The sequence below is a fragment of the Rhineura floridana genome, chromosome 3 (assembly GCF_030035675.1).
Source record: "Rhineura floridana isolate rRhiFlo1 chromosome 3, rRhiFlo1.hap2, whole genome shotgun sequence".
NCBI classification, from domain to species: domain Eukaryota; kingdom Metazoa; phylum Chordata; class Lepidosauria; order Squamata; family Rhineuridae; genus Rhineura; species Rhineura floridana.
In genome coordinates this window covers 26,184,711-26,203,511 of record NC_084482.1, presented here as the reverse complement: position 1 = coordinate 26,203,511, position 18,801 = coordinate 26,184,711, and the positions used below count along the sequence as shown (strand labels likewise).

At 44.5% G+C, this 18,801-nt stretch overlaps 1 protein-coding gene across 4 annotated transcripts in view; it reads left to right on the top strand.

The window, feature by feature from the left end:
- SMUG1 (single-strand-selective monofunctional uracil-DNA glycosylase 1) overlaps positions 1-18,801 on the top strand; it is a 65,010-nt gene that overhangs the window by 17,218 nt on the left and 28,991 nt on the right. The window contains exon 1 of one of the 4 annotated variants that reach the window (XM_061615099.1): positions 12,956-13,034. The exons of 1 other annotated variant lie outside the window; for it this stretch is intronic. The gene's annotated coding sequence lies outside the window, so the exon portion shown is untranslated. Of the gene's footprint in view, positions 1-12,955; positions 13,035-18,801 lie in introns of those variants that run through there. 2 more of the 4 variants (XM_061615097.1, XM_061615102.1) reach the window with 2 other exon arrangements.

The following is an 18,801-nucleotide window of genomic DNA, read 5'->3' as shown; positions in this document are numbered from 1 at the left end:
TTTGAACTCACAGCCTCTGGACTCCCAGCCAGGCTATCCTCCGCCCAGCGATGTCTACCAGACTCAGACAAGAGGGGAGATGACTGTAGTGGAAACATCAGCAGTAAGATATTTTAGAATGGGGGGAGAGATCTGTGGTCCTCTAGATTTTGTAGGGACTACAGTTCCCGTCATCCCTGACCATTGGCCATGCTGGCTGGAGCTGATGGGACATGGAGTCCAGCAACATCTGGAGGGCCACATTTTCCCTCTCATTTTACAATGTTTTATATGTTGACTTATTATGTAAACTGCTTTGAAAACATTTGTGTTGAAAACAGGTATATAAATATTCTAAGCAGACACATAAATAATGTTGCTAAAGATGCTCTTGCACTCTTGTCCTGCTTGTGGGCTTCCCATAGGGGCATCCGGCTGGCCACTGTGAGAACAGGATGCTAGACTAGACAGGCCTGTGACCTAATCCAGCAGGGCTTTTCTTATGTTATTCAGCTGCTTTCCCCAATCTGGTGCCCTCTGGATGTTTTGGACTACAATTCACCTCATCCCTCATTGGCCCAGCTGGCTGTGGCTGATGGCAGTCATAGTCCAAAACACCTAGAGGGCAACAAGTTGGGGAAGACAGCTCTTAATGTATGTGCTGATCAGTCCTCAGGATTATCCATAAAGCATGTCACACTTACATAAAGAAAAATTTCCATCCTTTCCCACACTTTGTCCCATTTTAACCAATACACCGTCCCTTCATTGTGATGTCATTGCTACCCCCTCCCTCTTTGATGCGCATTATACTGAACTACAACTCCCAGCAGCCCCAGCAAGCATGGCCAACAACCAGGGAGGATGGGAGTTGTCGTCTAGCAACATCTGGAAAGCCAAAGGTACCCAACACCTGCTCTAGATCATCTAGAAGACTGACAGTTGTGGTTGTTCAAAGTATAATAACAGAAGCCCTGATATGGGACTTTTTAACAGAGTGTCGTTGACATTCCTCTCTGTCAGCAACATTACTTCTAAAAGCTGTGAATTCTGTTTTACCTTCTAAGGGTGCTGCTCTTTGAGGATGTGCAGACAAAATGAACTCCCCTCTCCATCCCAAATGTAAAGGAGTATTGCCTTTTAAAAAATGTCAATACTGACCAAAGTCTATCTTGCCATAATCCACTACTACACTACAGGCAAATCTATTCCCTGTCCCAGTGTGGTATAAAATCCCCAGGCACTGAGTGCTCAGGACAGAAGTTCCTTCCTTGTGGCCAAGACCATGTTTTGCCCCTTGGGGAAGGGGCCATAGCTCAGTGGAATAGCATCTGTTTTGCATGCAGAAGGTCCCAGGCTCAGTCCCCAGCATCTCCAGGTAAGGCTGACAGAGTTCCATGCCTGGTACCACAGAGAGCCACTGCCTGTCAGTGCAGGCAATACTGAGCTAGATGGAACAATGGTCTGATTCAGTATAAACAGTAGTGCAGTGGCAAATTCAGAAGTGCAGGGTCCCTTCACGTTAGTCACAGCCACACCCCCTTTTTTGCTGCTGGGTTGAGAATGAGATCTCTGTTTTGGAGATAAAGATATTATCGGTTCGAAAAAATTCTTGGACTGGAAGGATTTGATGGAACTTGAAATGGAGAAAGTTTACAGAATTAATCCCGGTTTTGTGTCAATGGAAAAACCTTCAAGAGATGTGCTAGTGTATTCTGTAAAAAAGAGGAACAGAGATGCGGCTTTGCAACAATACTTCAGTGATACGTTCGGAATTGATGGCAAGGAAATATCTGTGATAAAGGAAATTCCTATCAGACTCTTATTATATGACTATGACAGCAAGATTATTGGGTGCGTAAAGATGGAAGATGGAACCAATACGGATAATGGAAGAAGAGCGATTTGAAATTACTGGACTTAGTAGACTTGATCAGTTGGATTAATTGACATGTCTATCTAGAAAAAAATGGATGGACATATATCTCAAGGATTGGAAACTTCTCTTTGACTTTTTGTGGAAGAATAAAATGATATGATGTTAATGAGATTTGATACCAACTAAGATAACCGCTGGAGGAAGGTGATTTTATAATCTATTAAGAGACAGGCTTGTTATATATTATAGACTTATAGCTGAACTACGACAAATCGGAAGTCAATAGTTTTTTCTTTTTCTTTTTTTATTGTATTAGTTATTAATTTGTGTTTTTTCTTTTTGTATTGTTTTGGTTTTGAAAATTTGAATAAAAATTAATTGAAAAAAAAAGAGAATGAGATCTCTGTTGATGCCTTCTCTCACAACAACAGATGTCCCTACGAGCCAATAAACATGCAAGAGGAGAGTGTTAGCTACTGAGAAGAGTCTTCTCGTTGACTGACTCACCTCCTCTCACTCTGATTGGCTCGTAGGATGCTGGAGACATCTGTGATGTTCCTATATATTAGTGTATATATGGTAAGTGCTGGTTGTTTAGAGTATACATGGTAAGTAGTGAAAGAGGAGGGGGAGTGAATGGGCAATAGAATGCTTGATGATTGGCTGAATGTTTAAAATGGCTGACAGTATAAATGAAAGGATGACAGGTAAATCTGGGTGAATGTGAGGTGGTGAATTGTGGAATCTGGGGGGAGAAGAGAAAGAGTGGATTGCTTGGTGGGGTTTGAGAGAGTTGTTTGCCAGGAGAGAGTGAAGAAGGAGGGGGGTGGAGTTCGGATTAGTATTGAGTAAAACCATATGCTTATGTGCCTTAAGAAGAAATCTTGTTAATCTTGTTAGCTTTGTTATCTGTAATAAATACTTAATTTGGTTTACCAAAGGCCTGATCCTTGGCTGGGGTTTCACAGACCAGAAGGGAGGGTAAGGTAATGACCAAGGCTGAAGGGGAACTGTAACAAATGGTGGCAGCGGTGAAGAGAATAACAATACCAGTATTCAGAGTCTCTGGGAATACTAGTATTGGGATGTTACTGGTGGTTGCCTAGCAGGGGGATCTGTTGAGATCTGTGCTAGAGCGGGGAGAGAAATCATAAGAGAGAGCGGTCCGGACTGGTGGAGTCCCTGGTGGTGCCTAGTGACAGGCAGTAACCACGAGCAGGTAGGAACCTGACAGGGAGAGCCAGGGAAGGACGCATCACAACATCTTCTGCCAAAAAAGTAAGGGGTCTAAGATCCCCCAAGACCCTGGACAACTACATTCCTGAGCTTTCTACTTATCCTTATGTGCAGGCCGCTTTCCATTGTGCCCAGTAGAAAAGCAGCTTTGCAAGCCATGTGCAAATGCAGAAGATGGACCAACAGTCTGACTCAGTATAAGGCAGCTTCCTGTGTTCCCTCCTCAAATCCTGTCACCAGCTTCCCAGCCTCTTCTGCTATTACCTTCATGCTCTGCCTGTGAGCTTCTTCTGAAATGACGTTTGTCAGATGGATTGGCTTGGTGTTAACTGATTTTTCTTTGAACAAATAGCCAGCATTGGGGTGGCGGGGTCGGGGTGGGGAGCTGGAGCTGGAGCAGGGCCATGGCATGGCAGGAAGGGGAGCCTGAACCCTTTGCTCTTGCCATGATCCTGATGAGAATCACACATCACTGCCTGCTATTTGCATTAGGAGGAAAGTGCCCTTTAGCAACAAATGCGAGGTTTCTTCCAGGTGTGCAGAGCAGGGCAGGCAGGGGGATTCCAATCAGAACCATGGCAAGAGCAGAGGGTTAAACCCTCCTTCCCTTACTCCATGGTCCCAACTGAACATCATATTCAGTTTCCCTCCCCCGCGCCCCACACGGTGTCTGATTGGCTACAATGGGAAACAGGACCCTGGACTAGATTGGCCTTTGGTCTGATCCAGCTGGGCTGCTCTTAGCGCTCTCTTCAGATATCAAAGGCAGGTGGTGTCCTTCAGCAGAAACAGAGCCAAATCAGATCCACTGAGGAACAAGAGGGAGGGAAGCCTGAGTTTTGCAAAAGTTTTATACACAAACACACATGAAACCCTAAAGATGGGCAATAAAAAAAATTCCAGTAAGGACTGAATATGCTCACAAGGTACATAACGTCAAGTGTCAGTTGGAAATCGAACTGGAAGAGGGAATGGAATGGAGTATCCTAGAAATGGACGTGGCTGGCAGGCTAGGACCCTGAGCAGGTGCACTTCCGGTAGAAGGTGGTACTGCAATGTTTTGTTACAAGTTTCACTTGTGTTCTTATGTTCTTAGTGCTACCTGTGCAATTAAATGCCACTGTCCATTTTCACTTGCGATGCCTTTCACATGGAGCACCACCTGTGGTGCCACCCTTCTCCCTTCCTTGCAATCCTTCCTCAAAACCCACTTTCTCAGAGAAGCCTGAATTTAAATGAGCCCAAATAGTGATGGATGCACTTATGCGCAATCATCACTCATTACACTTGCTTGTTCCATTCCACCCTTCTCTCTGGTCCCTCGGTTAGCTTTATCCACTGTCAGCATTTACACTGCAAGCTCCTTGAGGCAGAGTCTTGCTGCTTGTAATTGCAGAGTAATTACGAAGTGCTATATAAGCAACAATAATACTATTCCCCAAATACCTCTCAGCTGTCCAGGGCAAGTCTAAATACCAGCATCTCCACTCCCTCTCACCCCACCAATCAGTTTCAGACTTGTTAATCACCTTATATGGAATGTCTCAAGGGGATGCTCAATGTTAAAATTAGTATGCATTAATTATAAAATGACATAGCCTTGGAAACACAACACAGCCTATGGTAGTGAGCATATCAATAATATATTGTACAATCAACCAGCAACCCCCTCCTCCCAATATAAAAACCAAAATTAAAATTCTTCCAGACATGTTACTTTAAAAATTCTCTTTGTAGCAAACATAAAGGGGAGGTGGTGAAAATACTCCTCCCCTAACCCCTAACTTCTTGAGCTCTTCCAGCCTTGCCAGTTCATGCATATCATATACAGATGTGTCCGCATAACGTGTATACATGGCTAGCTACTACCTAGCACATTTGCCAGGAGTCAGTCCTCTGGAATGTGCTGCTGAGTTGCATCAGGCATACATAGCAGATGCCACGCGTGCCTCATCCACTCCCTCCCTGAGGCCAATAGATGGCGCCCTCTGCACAAGACAGCTCTTAGTAGCCAGAGAAGGTGGGGGAAGTGACTTCCACGCAGCAGCTGGAAGAAAACCTTAACCCTTTCTAGCCCTCTCAGTTGCTGCCTGGGATAGGCTGCCATGGAAACAGCACAAGTTTTCAGGGCTTGGAGCAGGGCCGCATTATGGCTTTCATGGGCCCTGGGCACTTTTGCCTTTGTGGGCCCCTCCCACCATAATAATATCAATATTAAAAATTATATTTGATATAACTTTAAATACTTCAACATTTTTTTTCTGTTTTAGGCAAAATTTAATAGATTTTCGTGGGCCCTGAAAATTTCATTTTTTTCTGATGTGAGAAAAAAATTAAAAGATTTTCTTCGACCCTAAAAGTTCATTTTTTTCCTTCTGATTTTAAAAGAAATTAAAACATTTTCGTGGGCCCCTAAATGTATCGTGGGCCCTAGGCACTGTGCCTACTGTGCCTAATGGATAAGTTGGCCCTGGCTTGGAGAATAAACTGAAGTTAGTGGTACTAGATGCACACAAGATGCAGCTCCTGTACATTTAGCCACCATGTAGGAAAGGGAATTAGGTAGGTATGGCTCTTTTTACCCTCTGCCCAGTGCCAGAGTTTCCTCTTCTGCACAACTGCTGAAGACAAGGGAGTCCTTTCTTCTTTTGCATCTGGGTCCCCAGCCTGATGTAGTTCTGTCTCTAAAGCTATGGAGATCTGGGAGTCACTGACCAGCATGTGACTAACAGGCCATCTGAGAACTGTGGCTGTGCCACCATGAGCTCACTGGGGGAAGGTCATAGCATGTATAATCACCCCCCCCCAATTTCTGATGTTCAGGTGTGTCATTGGTTATGTAGCATCTACAACAGCTCCATCTATGCACAAAAGGAAGATATCACCAGACATGGGGAAATCCTGAGGTTTGCAGAAGTACAAGGAGGAAAAAAGGGTGGATGGGTGGGAACCCCAAGGAGGACTGAGCATGTGCAGTGTCTATGGAATGCTGACTTGGGGTGGGGGTATGGAAATCGCAGTGGGAGGGGTATGCAATACAGTATCATGGAGGCTGGCGTGGTTGACTGACTGGAACAGAGAGTAGGAGTATTCCGCACTGCTGCATTTTGTTGCAGACCCTATTTGTAAATACTATTTAAGCAGGGTTAAATCCTGCCAAAACGTAAGTGGCACTGGCATAATGCACCCCCCCCCCACCACAAGATAGACTGTTTTGGGAACTGTATAATAAATCCTGGGGCTAGGGTTGCCAGGTCTCAGGATCTGACCTGAAGTTTTACAGTTTTAGGTACAATCCTCTATAGATTTAACAGGGAGTAAGTCCCAATGAACTCAATGGGGCTTGCATCTGAGTAGACATGGATGAGATTGAGCTGTTAGCCGTCTTCCCAAGATCTTATGGGGAAAGAGTTAAACCTCAGGGAGAGGTACTAAAGTCGAGGAGGGCAGGGGAAAGAATCTATTTTCTACTTGGCTTGAGAGCTCTTTGTTCTGTTCCCCCCATGTCCATCAGGCTCCATCTTAGGGATACCAGGCACAGATAGGCTTGTTCCCTGACTCCACCCACATTTCCTCATGCTCCACCCCCTGCTCTGCCAAGCAACCCTTCAGGTTCAGGCTCCACCCCGTGCCTCAGGTTGAATTTGGTGACTCTGTTTAGGATTACAGTTGGTATAGCTCAGTGGGGAGGAGAGCCTGGCTGGGAGTCCAGAGTCTGTGAGTTCAAATCCCCGCTCATGTCTCCTTGGCGTAAAGGGCCAGCTAAAGATCACCCCCACAGTGAGTGCCTCAGGGGTTACGTGCCCTGCCACCTGTGCAGCCGTGGGCAAGCAGCATAGTCCCAAGGAGCCCAGTTGCCCCCCAGCTGGCAGTTGCGGACAAGGAAGGGGCCGGCTTGTGCAGCTGTGGCAAGGTGAGCAGGCCCTGGCCAGCTGGGGAGCACTAGCCTCAGAGGGAGGCAATGGTAAACCTCCTCTGAATACCACTTACCATGAAAACCCTATTCATAGGGTAGCCATAAGTCGGGATCGACTTGAAGACAGTCCATTTTTCATTTAGGATTAGTCTTGTATGTATGGCTACGGTAGGGCATGTGCTCAGACCTATATAGGATGGAGATTTTAAAAGAGAGATGACAGTGTGTCTTTCCATTATGGGGTAGCCAGAGGTGGGGAACCTCAGGCCGGGAGGGCAAATGTGACCCTCAAAGCCTTTCTGTCTGACCCTTGGGACTGTCCCCATGCCACTCCCTGCCTAAGCCCCATCCCTTCTCCCCAGACCATGTCCCTCAATGGCCCTGCTTCACATCCCCCTTGAGTGTTTTTGCCTACCTTGAATGCATCCTTGAACTCTGATAATGCTTTTTGCTTGCCTGGATGGCGAACAGAGACAGGTGCGTGAGAGTATGTGTGAAACTGGCCTACTGTACAATGGTAAAATTTACATTCATCACTCCACCCACTTTTGCATCTAGCCCTGCCCACCATTGGCATGTGGCCCCCAGAAGGTTGTCTAGAAGGGAATGTGGCCCTCAGGCTGAAAAAGGTCCTCCCCCTCCTCCCAAGCTAGTGTAGCTTTCTCCTGCCTTCACAAATAAAATGACTGATATACATACCAGTGAATCAAACTCAGGCATCATTCTTTCCCTTTCCCCATCCTTGGGTAGTCTCCTTGTCTTAATTTTTTTAAAAAAGACCCACTGTTATGTTCATATATTGATTTATCACCTTAATTTTTAAAAAGGAAAAATTTAAAACATTTTAAAAGAGCAGGGGACAAGATGTTGGTGACATAATGGGAGGTAAGTCAATCCACACTGTACCCAATGCTGGCTTCCCTGATTTAAATTGGAAGAACTGTTGTCTTTTTGTTGTTGTTAGAGCTCAGCCTCAAGAAAAGAAAATGCACATTGGACTGCACTCAGCAGGGGCACTTCCAAAGTGGTCCCACTAGCCCTATAAATGTTACATCTGCCTTTGTTCAAAATGTAGACCTCCAGCTACGTTAAAAGAAGTAGTGAGAAAATGAGGCATTTTCAGGTAATCAAGCAGTGACCCATTACATCCTTAGATCTGCTGTCTAGGTAAATACATTTTGCTTATGTTCAGAGGTGCAGATTAATTTTTTGCATATTCCAGAACTGAACACTTGCACTAAAAACAGATCTCAGGGCTAAGCCCTGGCTCACATGAAACCTGTATTTTAACACAGTTACCCCTTACTGGAAGGATTGTTTCCAGTTACTGCATGTCATGAGTGATAACGGTGAATGTCTGTTATACATTCTACAGAAAAGAATGCATCCATATACTGTAACAGTGGGGAATCGACAACCTCCCCATTGTTGTTGGGACTTCAACTCCCATCAGCTCTAGCCAGCATGGCCAACGATCAAGGATGATGGGAACTGGAGTCGAACAACATCTGGAGGGTCTGTAGGTTCCCCACTCCTGATATACCGCCACCAGATCATCACCTTTACCACCTTTACCTTTAACAGTCAATTGGGAGATGTTGCCTCCTGCCCTGTTCCTTTCTGCTCCCATCAGTCATCCTTCTCCCTGCAAAACTGGACTTCTGCTTGCTTTAGCAGACAGCACTTCTTTTACCCATCCTTTTGCACTCACAGTCACAGTGATACAAACATGTGGATTCTTTATTACGCTATTAGTGTACGTGTATGTTTATGGATCCAGCATTACCTTGAACGTTGACACTGATTGCGAGTATAGATATGGATACTAGTTTGTCTGGATTCAGCATTACTACTGCTACTTAGCATTTCTATAGCTCTTTAGAAGGTCTGAAGCATTTTTTATGCATTTGCTCAGCAATCCTTACAACAATCCTGCAAGGCAGGTCAATATTATATTGTCACCCCATACTGCAGATGGGGTGGTCGTGGTTGCAGCGGCTAATTCAATTCCTCTAGGCAGAACCAAGAACTGGACCATACACCACTTGTTCCAACCCTTTCCTATAGCTGCCACTGAGCTGGATTGGCATCAGCTGCTCTCTGGATGCCATATTGATTTTTGGAAACAGTTCATTTATAACCATTGGGTAGTTGAACTTTCACCCTGTCGTTTCCTCCTGATGTTTCTGGGAATTGCTGGAGAGAGGTCTTTGGGGCTTATTTAAAAGGAGGCTACAGGAGGTGAGTGACAGCAGACAAGGCATGCTGGTGGTTTGACTCACACCTGACTTCCTGCTAAGGGCTTGGTGAAGGCAGCTGGCCCAGGCAGAAGGTGGCACCAGCTACAGGTGACTCCCTTGGTTGGGTGAAAACCGACAAAGTGGCAGTCTAGCCACAGTTATGCTTTATTCTCTTTGCCCAATTTAATTTAGCCAAGGGTGAGCTTAGTTCACATCAGAGTTTTGCATTAATCTATGCAGTACAGCAAGTGGGTGCCAAATGGCAAAATCTCTTTGAAGGCTGAGCTCTAAAATGTAGCAGCTGCATTAGAAGAAATGACTGCAAGCTGCTTTGACATTTATTGATGAATTATATCTATATCTGTATATCTAGCTCTATAAGGCAATTCTGTCTAGCACAGGGATGGGTAACCTGTGGCCCTCCAAGATGTTGCTGGACTCCCATTCCCATCAGTCTCAGCCAGCACAGCCAATAGTCAGGGGTGATGTGAGCTGTAGTCCAGCAACATCTGGAGGGCCACAGGACCCCCATCCCTGCTGTAGCAGATATTGCACTGAATGGAGACCAAAAACCTCCAAGATTATGGAGATCTTCAAAAGCAGATTAGGCAGGCGCCTGTCCAGGATATTGGGACAAGAATCCCTATACCCTAGAACAGTAGTCTTCAACCTTTTTGAACCCAGGACACACCTTCAACCTAAACATGCATTTGGGGACCCATTTCTTAAATTTTTTACCATGTATTTTTATGGTGGTAGTGCTGTTGTCGCAACCAGCCTTAGATCAGGCCATGACCTGATAGTCGTCCCGACTGAGCAGTTGAAGACTGGTGCCCCTAGAATACACAGAGAGCGGCATGGGATACATATCCTGTTTGCTCTGTTCAGCCACTGCGGTCCCAGGTTTTGACAGAAGCTGCTGCCTTAGACCGACAATTGGTCCATTGAGCCCAGTCCTGCCTCTTCCAACAGGCAGCAGTTCTCTAAGGTGTCAAGCAATGGTCTTTCCTAGCGCTGTTACTGCTGAGATATTTTTCATTAGAGATGGCAGAGTGCCAGGGATTGAACCCATCGGCTTTACACCTGCCCAGCACTGGTCTATTGTTCCTCAGCCAGATGTCCTTTCGCTCATCGTAAGGCCTGTCATTACCTTGGGATGGCACAAGCCAAGAGGAACTGCTCTTGAGAAGCCAGCAGGGTATCTGTTCCTTCAAAATATTTGTGACTTCGAGCGAATCGTGGCTCTGATCCTTTAAACACCTACTTACTGCTAGCAACCCCACACATAAGGGGCCATGGCTGGGGAGAGAGAATGGAGCTGGAGTCTGTTACGGCAAAACTGATAAGCCCTGAGTGTTGACAGAAGCGATAATGAGATCCGTCCACTTCTGCTCATTATCAGGTGGTGGTGGTGGGTTATGCTGGAATGTAAGGGAGAGAAAGCTGTATGTGCAGATCAACATGCTCACATTCCTTGGATTCTCGCCATTATGAGAATTGTTGCATGGTCCTGCCTTGGAGGGAACCCCCATCATTTAACAATGATAGTTGCATTCTTCACATCTGGACAGCTTCACTGTTTCCCTCCATAAGATGCTCTAAGCATTTCCTGTTTTGCAGGCTCTGATCAGCTTTACCCAACGTTTATTCAGATGTGCATCTCATCCTGTCCTCCAAGTGGCTTGGGGTTAGGTCTAGGTCCCAAACAATTTATGGTCTAGCAGCCTAACCCTATGGCAGGGCTGGGGAAAATGTGGCCCTCGAGATGTTGTTGGACCATCATGCCTGACCACTGGCCCTGCTGGATGGAGCTGTTGGGAGCTGGAGCCCAACAACATCTGGAGGGCCAAAGGTTCCCAAGCCGTGTCTTACGGTCAGCTGTGCCAGTCAAAACCTGGATGGAATCAGGTACATGAGCTGGTTTGCAATTGCCAGTTATAGTGCTGCACCTGCAGCCAAAGTCATTGGACTGCGCGGTGGGGAAGCAATTCTATGTCTGTTTGCATGCATGGGATGACAGGTCTGTGGGTATACATGTTGATACCAATTGCAAATTTTTTGGTAGCTCAATTAAAGTGGGAGGCACATTTCACTCTTACAGTATATTCTTAAAAGGTATACTTTTAGAGCAGCCTTCCCCAACCTGGTGCCCTTCAGATGCTTTGGACTACAACTCCTCCTCCCTTATGTGGACATTTTTCTGAGCTAAATCACATGCTGCTTGTCTCCCTCACAGGGTCCCAGACATGTATTTTGTCCTGAAACACAGATATCATGAATCTTGCAAGGGATCAGGGAAAAGCAGGGTTTTTTCCCCTAAAGGGGGCAACTTGAAATGGAAAGAAGTGCCTTCCTCCCTACCTTCCACCATTACATCTTGCCTGAAAATGCTCCTCCCTGGATGCTTTTTTTCCCCCAAAATGGCCTTCAGAGCTTTATTGTATGCTTTTGGGTGCAATGGGAAGTTAACCCTACAGCAAGGGTGAAGCACCTGGTGGTCACCGATGTTGTTGGACTACAACTCCCATCTTCCTTAACCATTGGTCCAACTGGTCAGGGCTGATGGGAGTCGGAGCCCAACAACATCTGGGAGAGCCATAGGCTCCCCTGTCCTTGCCCTACAGACTTGGTGTATTGCTGAGGTAGGTCAATGAAGGGACAACTGTGGGACAGTGTGGAGAGAGACAAATTTTCATGGTTGAATCATATTACTAACATGATTGTCCAGGTTGTAAATATACTCCTATAAAATTCAACACAAAGGACTCCTATGATTGTTTGCCAGACTCAGATAATGTCCTGAGAGGGAAGGAAGGCTCAGAAGAAGGCAGATGTGAACAGTGTTATACAGCTCACAGCTAGCCAGCAGTACTCAGAAGTCAATCCTACTTAATTCAGAGGAATTTAACTCCAAGTCCACACGCGCGTGCACACAATCAGGCTGCAATCCCATGTCGAACTCAGTGAGAGTTCTGAACACCATAAATAGCATCAGACAGACTGTGGGGCTGGAATCCATCCTGTGCAGCTCCTTTGTGGGGTAAATCTAATTTTGTTTGGTAGGGTTTGCTCACAATTACTATTAAGTGTATGCCACACTTCGCCAACCTGGTGCCCTCCAGTTGTTTTGGACTACAGCTCCCATCAGCCCCAGCTAGCACGGGCTGGCTGAAGCTGATGGGAGCTGTAGTCCAAAACATCTGGAGGGCACCAGGTTGGCAAAGGCTGGTGTATAGGGAAGGTCAGCCTAAATTCAAACATGCTTGTCCTCTCCTACATATTCCCTCTTCCAAATGCAATCAATTAGATTAGTATCTGGGGGTTTTTCTGTGTTTTTATGGCTACTTACATTGCTGGGAGATTATAGGAATGCTGAAGGCTACTTGGATGGAAGTGACACCTTCATGGCGTAGCCCTTTTACTTTTACTCTGATGAGTAACTGACTAAAAGTAGTGAACTAGCTCTCTGCATATACTCAGATGCACCCGTACCTCCTCGATTGTTGGCAAATTCAGGACTCGTTCTCATGGCTCAAAATATGCCTCGCCCATCCCCTTTTTTGTAACCTAACTCGCCCATCCTGTTTCTCGTTCACCATAGGAACGCCATCCCCCAGATATCTTGCAAAGTCGCTGTTTTCTTCAGGAGGATACTGGGAGTTGTAGTCTCAAGGAGGCATACTTCTCGTAACCGTCTGGAGTACGGGGGGAGGGGAAAACTACTGCTCCCAGCAGCCACTGCACAGGAAATGCACGAGGTGCGTGGCTGAACCGAGGGTTGTAGGTAAGGTATATCAGACCCGGAGACTTCGGTGGAAAAATAGACAATAGTAGCGGGATGGGAAATGGGAGGTTGCGGGTTGGGTGAGAGATAAACGATCCTCATTTTCTTTTAAGAAAATGTTTCTCATTATATTTAAATATAATTATGTGCATTTGCACATGGCTTCAAAGGTGCTTTCTGCTGGGCACGATGGAAAGTGGCCCGCGTATAAGGAGAACGTAGGAAGTTGCCTGATACTGAATCAGGCCATTGTTCTATCTAGCTCAGTATTGTCTGCTTACCGGGGATTGGACCTGGGACTTTATGTGTGCCGAACAAATGCTCTGCCAGTGGGCTATGACCCCTTTCCCAAACGTAAGAAATGCGTTGATAAGGTACACTGAAAGGCCATGGCAATCTAATCTGGCACTCATGCCCGCAGCATTAGTCAAACAGGTGCCTTTGGGATGTTCACAAACAGGGCATGATTTGGGTAGCTGCCTCTTTCCTGTTCATCTCCAGGACCTGAGGTATACTGCCTCTGAACATGGAGGTTCCTTTCTTAGCAGTATAGGCTGAAAGCCCCCAACTGGCATATCTTCAGTGATTTGGGATACTGAAATCTCAAGTCATCCTGCAGTACCTCTCCTGAGCGTTTGAAGATTGGCTGCTGCCAACTATTTCCTTTTCTTTTCCTCCTATCTGTCACCATTGTGGCATTTATTTTATTTTAGTTATTGCATTTGCATTTCCTCCAAGGAACTCAAGGTGGCATACATGGTTCTCTCCCTCTCCTTCTTATCCTCACTGCAACCCTGTGAGGTAGGTTGAGCTGAATGGCAACGACTGGCCCATGGTCACCCAGGGAGCTTCATGATTGAGTTGTGATTTGAACTATGGTCTCCCAGGTCCTAGTCTGACGTGCTAACCATTACACTACACTGGCTCTTTTAGCTTGGCATCAGTACAAGCTCTTGCACTAAGGCTAGTGGTAAGTAGTGGGTATGAGAAGCAGAGAGCAACTAGAGGGGCTGGGACACCCTTGATCATATGTTATGAATTTGATAGTAGCCTAGGCTAAGGTGATCAGATTCATCTCTGTATCTTTAGGGTTGTAATCATCACACTTAAAATGCAATCCTAACCCTCCTGATGTTGATAGCTAATGGGGCTGGATGGCATGCAGTTGCCTCTGCACGGACCTCCACCAGTGAAGAGGGCTACTGCTGGGGTATGTGTGTGTCTGCTGCTGAAGACAGCCTGCCTCTTCAGAAGTGGGCAGTAGCTGCTAACTACCATCGGTGGAAAAACCCTGAAATGTGGGACTGAAGTACTGGTGGCTTTGCATGTGCTGGGTGCAAAGTCCCATGAATTCCCTGAAGCTGGGGCGGTGAGAAAGAGAGGGGGGACCCCCCTCTATGCCTTCCATTCTGGCTAGTACAACTGACAGAGCTTCAAATGTGAAAGATCTGCTGCTCTGCACATCCCTGGCCCATCATTAGGCTTGATCCCTTAACTAGACTTCTTCCTGTTCATTCCGAAGTAACCTGACCTTTTAAAGTTTGTTCATCCACAATAAGTTGGTCAGCTTCTAAGCCGGGTTGTAAGAACATTGTGCTTAAAAATCAAACTTCTGTGCCAAGGTAACCCACATTCTGCGGGAGGAGAAGCTGACTTCAATTAATTATGCAAATTCAGAAAATGTGCGTGGTTGCTCTTGTTTTCTATGATTAACATCTGCAGTTTTAACTCTTGCATATGCCATTCTGTCTTTGCTATTCATGGGGTGGGGCAAGGGGGTGATACACTAAAGTCCTGCCATCTTACTCCTGCAAATCTTGATCAGCATTCTTCTGGTTTCTGATATTCTCCACACACTTTGAACCGTGAGTGCTAGAAACATGCCCTTTTAAACATGAAGGCTGATTTTACCAAATATTGTCCACACTTTGAACCATGAGTGCTAGAAACATGCATTTTTAAAAATGAAGGCTGATACTCTCAGGGAGCCAGGTGTTATGTATATTCTGTGGCTTTTCTGACTGACAGTAGCAGTTCAATCTGAGAGATCGGATAGAAAAGAAAACACGCTTGCGATAGATGTCCAAGCCAATGCTGAGCCTTGTGGAATGCAAGCAGTGGCAGCCCTCACCCTTCCTATGCAACAGATATACCTCTTTATCACCCAACTCAGAAACAGCATGTTGAAAGCCGGTCATTGATCTATCTGCCTCCTCCCCATGAAATACACCAAGTATCCTGAGAGCACAGCTGGCTTGTATCTCAGCTGCTTGAGCAACTTGCACTCCTTGAGCATGAGTGGAAGAAAAGTGGCCATCCCTGAACCTTATCTTTAGGGCTAATATCTTCATGATACTAGCTTTTGTTAGGCTTTGGTGTGTCTTATCTGTGTGGCACCCATGATGATGTGCAGATTTTCGGTAATCTATGGGCAGACTGAAACAATCTCAGGGTGGACCGGGTTCAGAGGAGGGCAACAAAGATGATCAGGGGACTGGAAACAAAGCCCTATGAGGAGAGACTGAAAGAACTGGGCATGTTTAGCCTGGAGAAGAGAAGACTGAGGGGAGATATGATAGCACTCTTCAAGTACATGAAAGGTTGTCACATAGAGGAGGGCTGGGACCTCTTCTCGATTGTCCCAGAGTGCAGGACATGGAATAATGGGCTCAAGTTGCAGGAAGCCAGATTTCGACTGGACATCAGGAAAAACATCCTAATTGTTAGAGCCATACGACAATGGAACCAATTGCCTAGAGAGGTAGTGGGCTCTCTGACACTGGAGGCATTCAAGAGGCAGCTGGACAGCCATCTGTTGGGAATGCTTTGATTTGGATTCCTGCATTGAGCAGGGGGTTGGATTCGATGGTCTTATAGGCCCCTTCCAACTCTACTATTCTAAGATTCTAGCGCGGAGTCTGTAAAGCAGGTGGATGTGTGAAAAACGCTATTGAATATGGCAATTTTCACCACATTTTCTCTCTGGAAATCTTGTGTGTCCAGTTGTACACTAAGGAGGCCAGACTGAATATACAGAATGACAGACACAGGAATCCTCCAAACTTGCCATTAGCTCTCCAAACATTGAAAGCAAAAAAGACAGGGAATCTACTATCTTTGCAGCTGTAGGATTTTTTGGTACACCTGCATGGCAATTGTTTGCATTCCCAGTTCAGTGCTGAAGCTCAGGAGTTGCCTTTGGAAAAGGCAGGTACATCCCAGCTGCCATCAGTATTACCATAGAGACAAGGTGGTGGGGAGGTGCTCAGGAGCATCTATTACTGTTCTTTACTGATCTCTCATCAGCCATGTGGATGGACTTGGTACCAGCGCAGAATGAAGCCTTTAGAATCTAATGCTTAGATAATGGAACTGTGGTGTGTATATCTGATCTAGTATGATTTAGTATTTGGTTGTTACTGATGTAGTGGTTGTATTTTTGTTCTTTTGTGGGCCGCTTTGAGCATATTTATATGAAAAAGCAGCATACGCATTTAAATCTTCTTCTCACAGTCCCCAAATAAGCACCATATGGATATGCCATTTAAATTCTCCATATGCACAGGCCCCTCCTCCTTTCTCCATCACATTTGCTTGATCTTTTTCTACGGTACAGAAATATTCCTTCATTTCTCTTAACTGGTGGGGTACACACCATCATCATGGTCATTCAGTTGTTTTGTGAGTCCTGAGGAAGAAGCTGAGGAAGAAGCTGGGCAACCACAGTAAAGCCTCCTGGTCACTTCTCAGCTTGGAGTCTGCTGTATGGTTGACGGTTGCCAAGGCTGTTTTCTTTTTCATCTTAATTTTTTTGTTGTCTGCACACCTTGTGTTTGGATTTGTGGAATTTGGACTTGTGGACTCTACTTTGTTTTTTAATAGAACCATGAGTTTCACAAACGGAATCCAGGCACACAATTGTGGCTCATGGGCAGAGCCAGGTATCTGCTGCACTCTAGGAGCCTTACACTGGGACAATCAGCAGATACTAGCACAAAACTACGTTTGTATTACTACTTTTTTTTTTTTTTTCAATAATTTTTATTCAGATTTTCATAAAACATACAAGACAAAATCATAAAACATTCAAAGACAAAAAACAAAATCAAAAATAGTTAAACAAAAAGAAAAAAAGAAAAAAAAAACAAAAATAAAAAATAAAGAGTAAAATATTGACTTCCCATTTGTCAAAGATCAAATCAGTTATAAGTCTATAATATATAACAATCCTGTCTCTTAAGTCATATTATAAAATCACTTTCCTCCAGTAGTTATCTTACTTAATCATCAAATCTCATAAACATTACTTTATTCTTTCCACAAAAAGTCAAAGAGAGGTTTCAATTCTTTAAGAAATATATCTATCAATTTTTTTTTCCAGATAAGCATATCGATTAATCCATCTCATTACTAATTATGATAATCTTATTGTCATAACCATAGTCAAAATAAACATTTCAATTAATCCATCACATCAGAATCTGTTAGGTTCAATAATTTCAGTAGCCATTGTTCTATTATCTCTATTAGTTCCATTTTCCATCTTCCATCTTCAGTAGTCTTGTTAAGTCCAGTAATTTCAATATCCAATCTTCCATTATCAGTATTCCATAATAATCTTGCTGTCAAAGCCATAGTCATATAGTAAGAGTCTAATGGGGATTACCTCTATCCCAAATATTTTCTTGCCATCCATTCTGAATAGGTTGCTGAAATACTGCTGTAAAATCATATCTCTGTTCTTTTTTTCAAAATACACTGGGTCATCTCTTAAAAGTTTTTCCATTGTCACATGGCTGCAGTTAATTCCATAGATTTTCTCTATATTGGGCTCCATCACATCATTCCAGTCCAGAAGATTATCCATGCCATTGATAACTTTATCTCTAGAATCTTCATTCATTTCTTCAGAGATAACATTGAGTTCCAAACAATAGATTTTATTTCTAAAGTCCATAGACTCCAAATCTTGTTCCTGTTCCACGTTGGTTCCAATCTCCGGGATCTCCTCTCTCACAGGGACCCCTATTCCAGTCTCCAGGGTCACCTCTCTCACAGGGACCCCTGTTCCAATCTCCGGGGTCTCCTCTCTCACAGGGACCCCTTCCAGGGTCACCTCTCTCACAGGGACCCTTATATCTTTAATCTCCTGCTTCATTTTACTCAATTCAATTTTCATTATCTCAATCTCATCCATTATTTTCTGAAACATAGTTATTTCCAGATTTTCAGCCACTTTCTTAATTGCCATTTTAAAAGAAAAATATAGGAAAACCACTTCTTATTTCAGCAACAATTGGGTTAATACTCCAAACTTGGTGACATCACAGTATAAACAGAGCAGACAGCCTTATCTCTCCAATAGTTAAGTAAACAAAATGCAGTTCCCAGGATCGAAACAATTAATGGCAATCGTCAAGAAACAGATTCGTCAAAATAAAATAGACCAAAAAGAGAGTAGTCTCAAAACAGTATAATATTTTTCAAAATAAAAATCTGGAATAGAAATCCCTCTTCTGTGTATATCTTTAGAATGCAAATCCAGGACAGCTTTTTGCAACAAAAACAGAGATAAGCTATTAATTAGTGCGTAGCAGAGAGAAGTTATGGCTCCCCAGTGAGATGTCAAAAACTGATCAATCTGGCAAATCTCTTTTAAACAGCAACAATTTAAGTCAAGTAAAAGAAAAATATAGAAAGAAGGGTGCTTGCCTGTTAGTGCGTTCTCTCTTAGAAGATAAGATGAACGTTCGCTTTAACAGATAGA